Source organism: Salminus brasiliensis, chromosome 10 (genome assembly GCF_030463535.1).
Source record: "Salminus brasiliensis chromosome 10, fSalBra1.hap2, whole genome shotgun sequence".
In the NCBI taxonomy this organism is placed as follows: domain Eukaryota; kingdom Metazoa; phylum Chordata; class Actinopteri; order Characiformes; family Bryconidae; genus Salminus; species Salminus brasiliensis.
In genome coordinates, this window is record NC_132887.1 from 6,095,563 (window position 1) to 6,104,801 (window position 9,239).

The following is a 9,239-nucleotide window of genomic DNA, read 5'->3' on the forward strand; positions in this document are numbered from 1 at the left end:
AACTATGAATGAGCAGGTGTCCCAATACTTTTGACCATTTATTTTTGTATTATTATTATTATTGTTTTCAAATATAATGAAATTGGGTTTGATCAATATAGCCTAGCAGCAACAGTGAGAGAGAGAGAGGGAGAGAGAGAGAGAGAGAGAGAGAGAGAGAGATTTAGAACTTGCCAAACATGAGAGACTGTAATCAGGCCTGGCCCAGCGAGCTTTATGACAGTTGACTGAAGCAGATGAAAGAGATTTTCCCTCTGACAGTACCAGCTGCTCTGTTTCCCCTCAGGTGATGTACTCTGATGAATAAAGATTAGCGGAGATGACCTCCCTTTGTATCTGACCCCTACGTGTTCACACGCAGAATGCTGAGAGCATGCTTCCCAGCCGTGCTCAGGAAGTGTCATCAGAGGGTTCAACAGCAAACCTTTACAAAGCCGAGCCAGTGGGATAAGTGTGTGTGTGTGTGTGTGTGTGTGTGTGTGTGTGTGTGTGTGTGTGCGCAGAAACATAACAGAGGGAAACTATGTGTCAGACTCGGGGCTGTTACTCAGCTGCCTTCTCGACCTGACGTGTTGGCCTTAAACCCATCATTGAAAATCACAAACCCATCTCACACTGGGCCTGGTATGGACAGAAGCCTCACAATGCATTTGACGATACGAGCTTCACGAAACCATGCGATGAAACAGCATGGCAGAATTACATACCTGCTATATTTTTCAGTTAAACAAGAGTCCTAGCAGTTTACAGCTCCTAGATCTTCAGGATGATGTCTGGACTTGACCTGATATACACGTCTGAAGATCTGCTGTGTTACTGGAGGGCTTTACTTTGCAGCAATTACTATAAATGTTAATGGCTTTGCATTCCTTATACACAAACGGTAGCTAACCACCAGCTTGGGGAAGCTGCTCCACTATCTTCAGGTATGTCTCCTGTACTAGAGCGCAGGTTTACCACATGAGTATACTCTGTAATTACTACACTCCTCAAAACAAGGATGCTACAAAAGGGTCTTTGAGAGATACGGCCATAAAAAGGCATTTTTGTAAGAGCTGATGTGAAGCTTATTCAACAGCTTAAAGGTTCTTCATGCTCATATCTTTTTTACAAACAGTTCTTCATGGAACCAAAAGTTGTTCTTCCATCACTAAAATAACCATCTGAAGCACTCTCTGAAGCAGAGAGAGGTAGACAGATGGATATACCTTATTGACAAAAGTATTGGGACACCTGCTAATTTGTTGTTTCTCCTGACATCAAGGGTATTACAAAGAGTTGATCCCGCTTTTGTTGGAGTAACTGTCTCTATGATCCAGGGAAAAAGGCTTTCTACTAGATTTTGGAGGAGCATTGCTGCGAGGATTTGATTGCATTTAGAAACAAGAGCGTTAGTTAGAGGTCAGCTTCAACTCCCCAACACATCCCAAAAATTTTAGACAGAGCACCATCCATCATTTCAGAGAACACAGTTCCACTGCTGCATAGCTCCTCAACGCTGGAGGGCTTTACACCCCTCTAGACCATGCCTGGAAGTATGGGCAGTACTAGATTAGACAAGCTGTGTGTGTGTATGCATGCATTTGCACATCTGTGTCAGCAATGGGTGCAACTTTAAGTAGCTGAATGCATTCATGAGAAGGGGTGTCCACAAATATTTGGACAGACAGACAGATAGTCAGATAGACAGATTACGCACAATTTACTGCTGCATCAATATTTTGACCACAGACCTAATCAGAGTCTGGCGCGACTCTGGGCAGCACACTGCGGACGACACACCGCTGCACACCGACCCTGATCCAAACACGGGCCTGATTAAATCAGACAATGTCCTGCTTATGCAACTCGTGAGCAACTGTTTTGCTGAAAGAAATATGAATACATCACCAAACAATGTGGAACTGATGTTCTACAAAGACAAGATGATGAGCTCTGGGTGAGGAATGCATTACCAAACTGAGGCAGACCAAATCAATTACTGGGAGTTTCAGAAACTTAGGAGAGCTTACTGAATCTCACCGGTACCTCAATTCATTACTTCTATAAGTTATAATAAGCCTGCTTTTTATATTCAACAGGAGCAAGTGTGCGAGAAAGTGAGACAGAGAGATAGATACAGTATATGTCCACATATCTGTGGACACCCCTTCTAATCAATGCATGCAGCTAGGGCTGGGCGATACGATAAAAATACTATATCACGATATTTATTAGTATTGTCAGATTCTTAAAAAACTACTATTCAGATCCTCTCCCGTACTGAACACAGTGATTTTTACTCAGCATCTGCTGCAATTCATCTAATTACACTGTAAGTAATGAAACCTGCTGCTGATCATTTATTAAGCACTGCCAATATTCTCGATACGCTTAGAAAAGCTTATCGTCCATCACACTAACACAATTCACCACGATACAATAAAATATCATCATATTGCCCAGCTCTACATTCAGCTACTTTAAGTTGTTCCCATTACTGACATACGGATGTGCAAATGCACAAACACAGCTTGTCTAGTCCCTGTAGAGAAGAAATACTGCCAATAGAATAGGACTCTCTGGAGCAGATAATCATCATGAACTTATTGGCACCTTGCTGTCTAACGCCAGGAGTGGGCTAGAGGGGTATAAAGCCCCCCAGCACTGAGCTGTGGAGCAGTGGAAGAAATGTGTTCTCTGGAATGATGGTGGAGGAGCTCCATCCAGTACTTTTGGGATGAGAGCTCCTCCAAAATCTAGTAGAAAGTCTTCTTCTCTGGACAGTAGAGACAGTTACTCCAACAAAAGCAGGAGAACCTCTTTTTTTTATACCCTTGGTTTCATAACACAGAATGAGCAAGCAGGTGTCCCAAAACTTTTGCCCATATATTGTAGATAGAAACAGACAGACAGACAGACAGATAGATAAATAGATAGATAGATAGATAGATAGATAGACAGACAGATAGATAGATAGATAGATAGATAGATAGATAGATAGATAGATAGATAGACAGACAGACAGATAGACAGATAGATAGATAGACAGACAGATAGATAGATAGATAGATAGATAGACAGATAGATAGACAGATAGATAGACAGATAGATAGACAGACAGACAGACAGATAGATAGATAGATAGATAGATAGATAGACAGATAGATAGACAGATAGATAGACAAACACAACATACCATTAATGACCAGCTCACTTTACAAGAAGTGTTTGACCACTGAAGACACCTTCAGTTCTTAAACCAACAGAGCAGCCCAGCAGTCAGCCTGTAAACACTCGCGTGTACTGAAAGAGCAAGCTCAAAGAGGATCCGCGAGGCTGTAGGCCCTACCCTACCTTCCCCCCTAGCTATCTACCATAAAACCACACAATCTGCACCGCGTGTAAAAACACCCTACCCTCCCACCAAGCCACCTACCCTACCTACCATACCTAGCTACCTACCCTACCTTCCCACCTAGCCACCTACCCTACCCTCCCACCTAGCCACTTACCCTACCCTACCCTCCCACCAAGCCACCTACCCTACCCTACCCTCCCACCTAGCCACTTACCCTACCCTACCCTCCCACCAAGCCACCTACCCTACCCTACCCTCCCACCAAGCCACCTACCCTACCCTCCCACCAAGCCACCTACCCTACCCTACCCTCCCACCTAGCCACTTACCCTACCCTACCCTCCCACCAAGCCACCTACCCTACCCTACCCTCCCACCTAGCCACTTACCCTACCCTACCCTCCCACCTAGCCACTTACCCTACCCTACCCTCCCACCAAGCCACCTACCCTACCCTACCCTCCCACCAAGCCACCTACCCTACCCTCCCACCTAGCCACTTACCCTACCCTACCCTCCCACCTAGCTACCTACCCTACCTTCCCACCAAGCCACTTACCCTACCCTACCCTCCCACCAAGCCACCTACCCTACCCTACCCTCCCACCTAGCTACCTACCCTACCTTCCCACCTAGCTACCTACTCTACCTAGCTACCTACCCTACCTTCCCACCTAGCTACCTAGCCACCTACTCTACCTACCCTACCTTCCCACCTAGCCACCTACTCTACCTCACTGTGTGGTATGGCAGAACTACTGTGAAGGACCGCAAACGCCTGCAGAGAGTGGTAAAGACTGCTACCAAAATCACCAAGATGGCACAACCCTCTCTGCAGAGCATCTACAATCTCAGAGTCCACAGGAGAGCTGCCTCCATCATCAAAGATTCCACCCACCCCCAACATGGACTATTTACACTTCTACCTTCAGGTCGGAGGTACAGAAGCGTGAAATGCCGGACTACCAGATTAAAGAACTCTTTCTTTCCCACAGCCATCAGACTCTTAAACAGTTGAGCTGATGGCTCCCCTCATGGACATCACTGTATTTATAACAATTGCACTAACTCATATCATTTTGCACATGAATAGTTGCACTACTGTACTTGACTGTTTGTGGCTGCATACAGCTGCACACATCGTTTTGCACATGTAACTGTTCTTGTATGGTTATATTTCAGCTCATTTAGCACAAACACCAGTTTACTACAGACTGTTACAATGTAACTAATGTAGCACATACCTGCACAATGTATATAGCCTGTATAATTCTAAATTGTTTACATTTTATATTTTATTTTATATATTCTCTGCATGTTTAATTTTTGATCCTTGTTATTTGTCTATTTATATTTATACTTTTTATTCTATGACATCCAATGTGGGCAGCAAAGTAAGAATTTCATTGTACAGGGAAACTAGTTTCCTTACTGTGCCTATGACAATAAAGCTTTGAATCTTGAATCTACCTACCCTACCCTCCCACCTAGCCACCTACTCTACCTACCCTACCTACCATACCTAGCTACCTAGCCACCTACTCTACCTAGCCACCTACTCTACCTACCCTACCTACCATACCTAGCTACCTAGCCACCTACTCTACCTAGCCACCTACTCTACCTACCCTACCTACCATACCTAGCTACCTAGCCACCTACCCTACCTTCCCACCTAGCCACCTACTCTACCTAGCTACCTACCATACCTAGCTACCTAGCCACCTACTCTACCTAGCTACCTACCATACCTAGCTACCTACCATACCTAGCTACCTAGCCACCTACCCTACCTTCCCACCTAGCCACCTACTCTACCTAGCCACCTACTCTACCTAGCTACCTACCCTACCTTCCCACCTAGCCACCTACTCTACCTAGCCACCTACTCTACCTAGCTACCTACCCTACCTTCCCACCTAGCTACCCTACCATACCTAGCTACCTAGCCACCTACCCTACCTTCCCACCTAGCCACCTACTCTACCTAGCCACCTACTCTACCTAGCTACCTACCCTACCTTCCCACCTAGCTACCCTACCCTACCTAGCCACCTACTCTACCTAGCCACCTACTCTACCTAGCTACCTACCCTACCTACTCTACCTAGCTACCTACCCTACCTACTCTACCTAGCTACCTACCCTACCTTCCCACCTAGCTACCTACTCTACCTAGCTACCTACCCTACCTTCCCACCTAGCTACCTACTCTACCTAGCTACCTACGCTACCTACTCTACCTAGCTACCTACCCTACCTTCCCACCTAGCCACCTACTCTACCTAGCCACCTACCCTACCTTCCCACCTAGCCACCTACTCTACCTAGCTACCTACCCTACCTTCCCACCTAGCTACCCTACCATACCTAGCTACCTAGCCACCTACCCTACCTTCCCACCTAGCCACCTACTCTACCTAGCCACCTACTCTACCTAGCTACCTACCCTACCTTCCCACCTAGCTACCCTACCCTACCTAGCCACCTACTCTACCTAGCCACCTACTCTACCTAGCCACCTACCCTACCTTCCCACCTAGCCACCTACTCTACCTAGCCACCTACTCTACCTAGCTACCTACCCTACCTTCCCACCTAGCTACCCTACCCTACCTAGCCACCTACTCTACCTAGCCACCTACTCTACCTAGCTACCTACCCTACCTACTCTACCTAGCTACCTACCCTACCTTCCCACCTAGCTACCTACTCTACCTAGCTACCTACCCTACCTTCCCACCTAGCTACCTACTCTACCTAGCTACCTACGCTACCTACTCTACCTAGCTACCTACCCTACCTTCCCACCTAGCCACCTACTCTACCTAGCCACCTACCCTACCTTCCCACCTAGCCACCTACTCTACCTAGCTACCTACCCTACCTTCCCACCTAGCTACCCTACCATACCTAGCTACCTAGCCACCTACCCTACCTTCCCACCTAGCCACCTACTCTACCTAGCCACCTACCCTACCTTCCCACCTAGCCACCTACTCTACCTAGCTACCTACCCTACCTTCCCACCTAGCTACCCTACCATACCTAGCTACCTAGCCACCTACCCTACCTTCCCACCTAGCTACCTACTCTACCTAGCTACCTACGCTACCTACTCTACCTAGCTACCTACCCTACCTTCCCACCTAGCCACCTACTCTACCTAGCCACCTACCCTACCTTCCCACCTAGCCACCTACTCTACCTAGCTACCTACCCTACCTTCCCACCTAGCTACCTACTCTACCTAGCTACCTACGCTACCTACTCTACCTAGCTACCTACCCTACCTTCCCACCTAGCTACCTACTCTACCTAGCTACCTACGCTACCTACTCTACCTAGCTACCTACCCTACCTTCCCACCTAGCCACCTACTCTACCTAGCCACCTACCCTACCTTCCCACCTAGCCACCTACTCTACCTAGCCACCTACCCTACCTTCCCACCTAGCCACCTACTCTACCTAGCTACCTACCCTACCTTCCCACCTAGCCACCTACTCTACCTAGCCACCTACCCTACCTTCCCACCTAGCCACCTACTCTACCTAGCTACCTACCCTACCTTCCCACCTAGCTACCCTACCATACCTAGCTACCTAGCCACCTACCCTACCTTCCCACCTAGCTACCTACCCTACCTTCCCACCTAGCCACTTACCCTACCTACCCTACCTTCCCACCTAGCCACCTACCCTACCTTCCCACCTAGCCACCTACCCTACCTTCCCACCTAGCCACCTACCCTACCTTCCCACCTAGCTACCCTACTCTACCTAGCCACCTACTCTACCTAGCTACCTACCCTACCTTCCCACCTAGCTACCCTACTCTACCTAGCCACCTACTCTACCTAGCCACCTACCCTACCTAGCTACCTACCCTACCTTCCCACCTAGCTACCCTACTCTACCTAGCCACCTACTCTACCTAGCCACCTACCCTACCTTCCCACCTAGCCACCTACCCTACCTTCCCACCTAGCCACCTACTCTACCTAGCCACCTACTCTACCTAGCTACCTACCCTACCTTCCCACCTAGCTACCCTACCCTACCTAGCCACCTACTCTACCTAGCCACCTACTCTACCTACCCTACCTACCCTGGTTACCGGCTCTACTCGTCCCTGTCCCCCTGCCTGCTGGAGCGACACCGCTGTTAAAGTTTAACACACGGAACATAAACCCGAGCGTCCAAAACAGCGACAAACCGCCACAAAGCAGAGACCGCGTAGAGTTATGTTGCACACAAACAAGTAAACACGTAAACAAGTAAACACGTAAACAGGTAAACAAGTAAACAGGTAAACAAACACCTCGCGCTTGCTTTGGCTTACGCAGCGAATCTCCCGGGAAACCTCCGCCACCTTGCTGTGATCTGATTGGGCGGCTGCCGGTGCCTCTGCCTTACGTCACCGCTGGGCGAAAAGTTCGCTTCCCTGCTGCTTCAGGACACAAACTGCGCTTAATGCGACGATTTACGCCAAAATACTGCTGATCAGGAGGCGGTGCTCCGTCCCACGCGCTGTATCTTGGTCATGCTTTCAAAGTAGGCTGGAGTTACTGCCTTTTACCCGTGTTTAGGTTTTAAATGGGAAGTTACAGTGCGCCCTCTGCTGGATCAGGACCGCCCCTGCAGCCCCGGAACGTGCAGAGCCCATGGCGAGCACTGGGCTTCCAAACACTGCGCTTCTGGACATTTCAGTGTAAATTCAGGCTGTTTGTAATGAGTTAAGACACTAAAATGAGTTTGTTTAGCGGGATTTGACGTGTCTTTACTCGCACAGTATCGGGTTGTCCAGAAGGTGGCGACACAGTGCTTGAAACCATGCATCACATGCCTATACTATTGCCTATACTTTTGTGTATGGATGGTTCTTTAATTAGGGGGACTCTTATGTGCCCAGATTGTTAGGTTATGTAAGCAAAAAATATTATAAAATAAATAGCTTAGGTATTAATACTATTTATTCCATCACCAGAAATAAATAAATAAATTATATCAATAAATAAATAAATAAATAAATTGATTTTTTAAAGGTTGTAAACATTAGTACTTTGCAGCTTTGGCCTTGTCCCCAACCCAGACTTTTAAACACCTCTGTTTAAAAAAAAATAGAGAAAAAAGAGAAATGTGCATTTTTATAATAACTTACTCATATAATATAAAATATGCACAAATATAGTATTTGCATCCATATCTATCCAAATTTCACCCATTTTAAACAATATTTTACTATTTCCAATATTACCGTTATTACCGCAACGCAGTGTTTTAAAGGTAACACCCCACTTTTACCTTTATGTCGTAACTATGGAAACAGACGGTGCATCCTAGTTGCATCCTAGGTGTATTAATTGGTATTGTTAACTATTTTTGGAGTATGTAGTACGTAATATATATATATATATATCAGTGTCAAATCTGAGTATACTCAAATATCCCTGATGCACACTTAGATCCGGTCAGTTTTTGAGTTTGGTTACGATGGGCACTAATAAGGGCACTTCCAGGGATTTTACACTGGACCACACAATTTGACAATAGTGGCAAAATAATCAATGAATGAATGTTTTAGGTCCCCTGTCAGTCACAGGCCCGTAGAGTCGTCCTAACTTCACCCCCGATACGGCTCCCCTGGACACTATTATCCCGCAGTTCAGTGCAAAACAGAGAGGAAGGAGCTCCTCAGGTCTGGAACAGTTATTATTAAAATAGGTGGATAATGATGCAAGTGCAGCATCGATGGTGTCAGTAGTCAACCTGCAGTCATGTATGTTGGCATAGCAACGCTTCACCAGTTTCTGTTAGTACAAAACGGGTTAGTGCTACTCTGTCAAACCCGAACTATCAAGGCACGTAGTGTGGTGCGCAATTGGGACGCAGCCCCT

The 9,239-nt window shown here is 46.8% G+C and overlaps 1 protein-coding gene across 3 annotated transcripts in view; it reads right to left on the minus strand.

Moving 5' to 3' along the window:
• The window catches only part of ston2 (stonin 2), a 55,353-nt gene extending 47,534 nt beyond the window's left edge, over positions 1 to 7,819 (minus strand). The window contains exon 1 of one of the 3 annotated variants that reach the window (XM_072689031.1): positions 7,685 to 7,819. The gene's annotated coding sequence lies outside the window, so the exon portion shown is untranslated. Of the gene's footprint in view, positions 1 to 3,178; positions 3,190 to 7,663 lie in introns of those variants that run through there. The other 2 variants (XM_072689030.1, XM_072689034.1) reach the window with 2 other exon arrangements.
• Between the last annotated feature and the right edge of the window lie 1,420 nt (positions 7,820 to 9,239).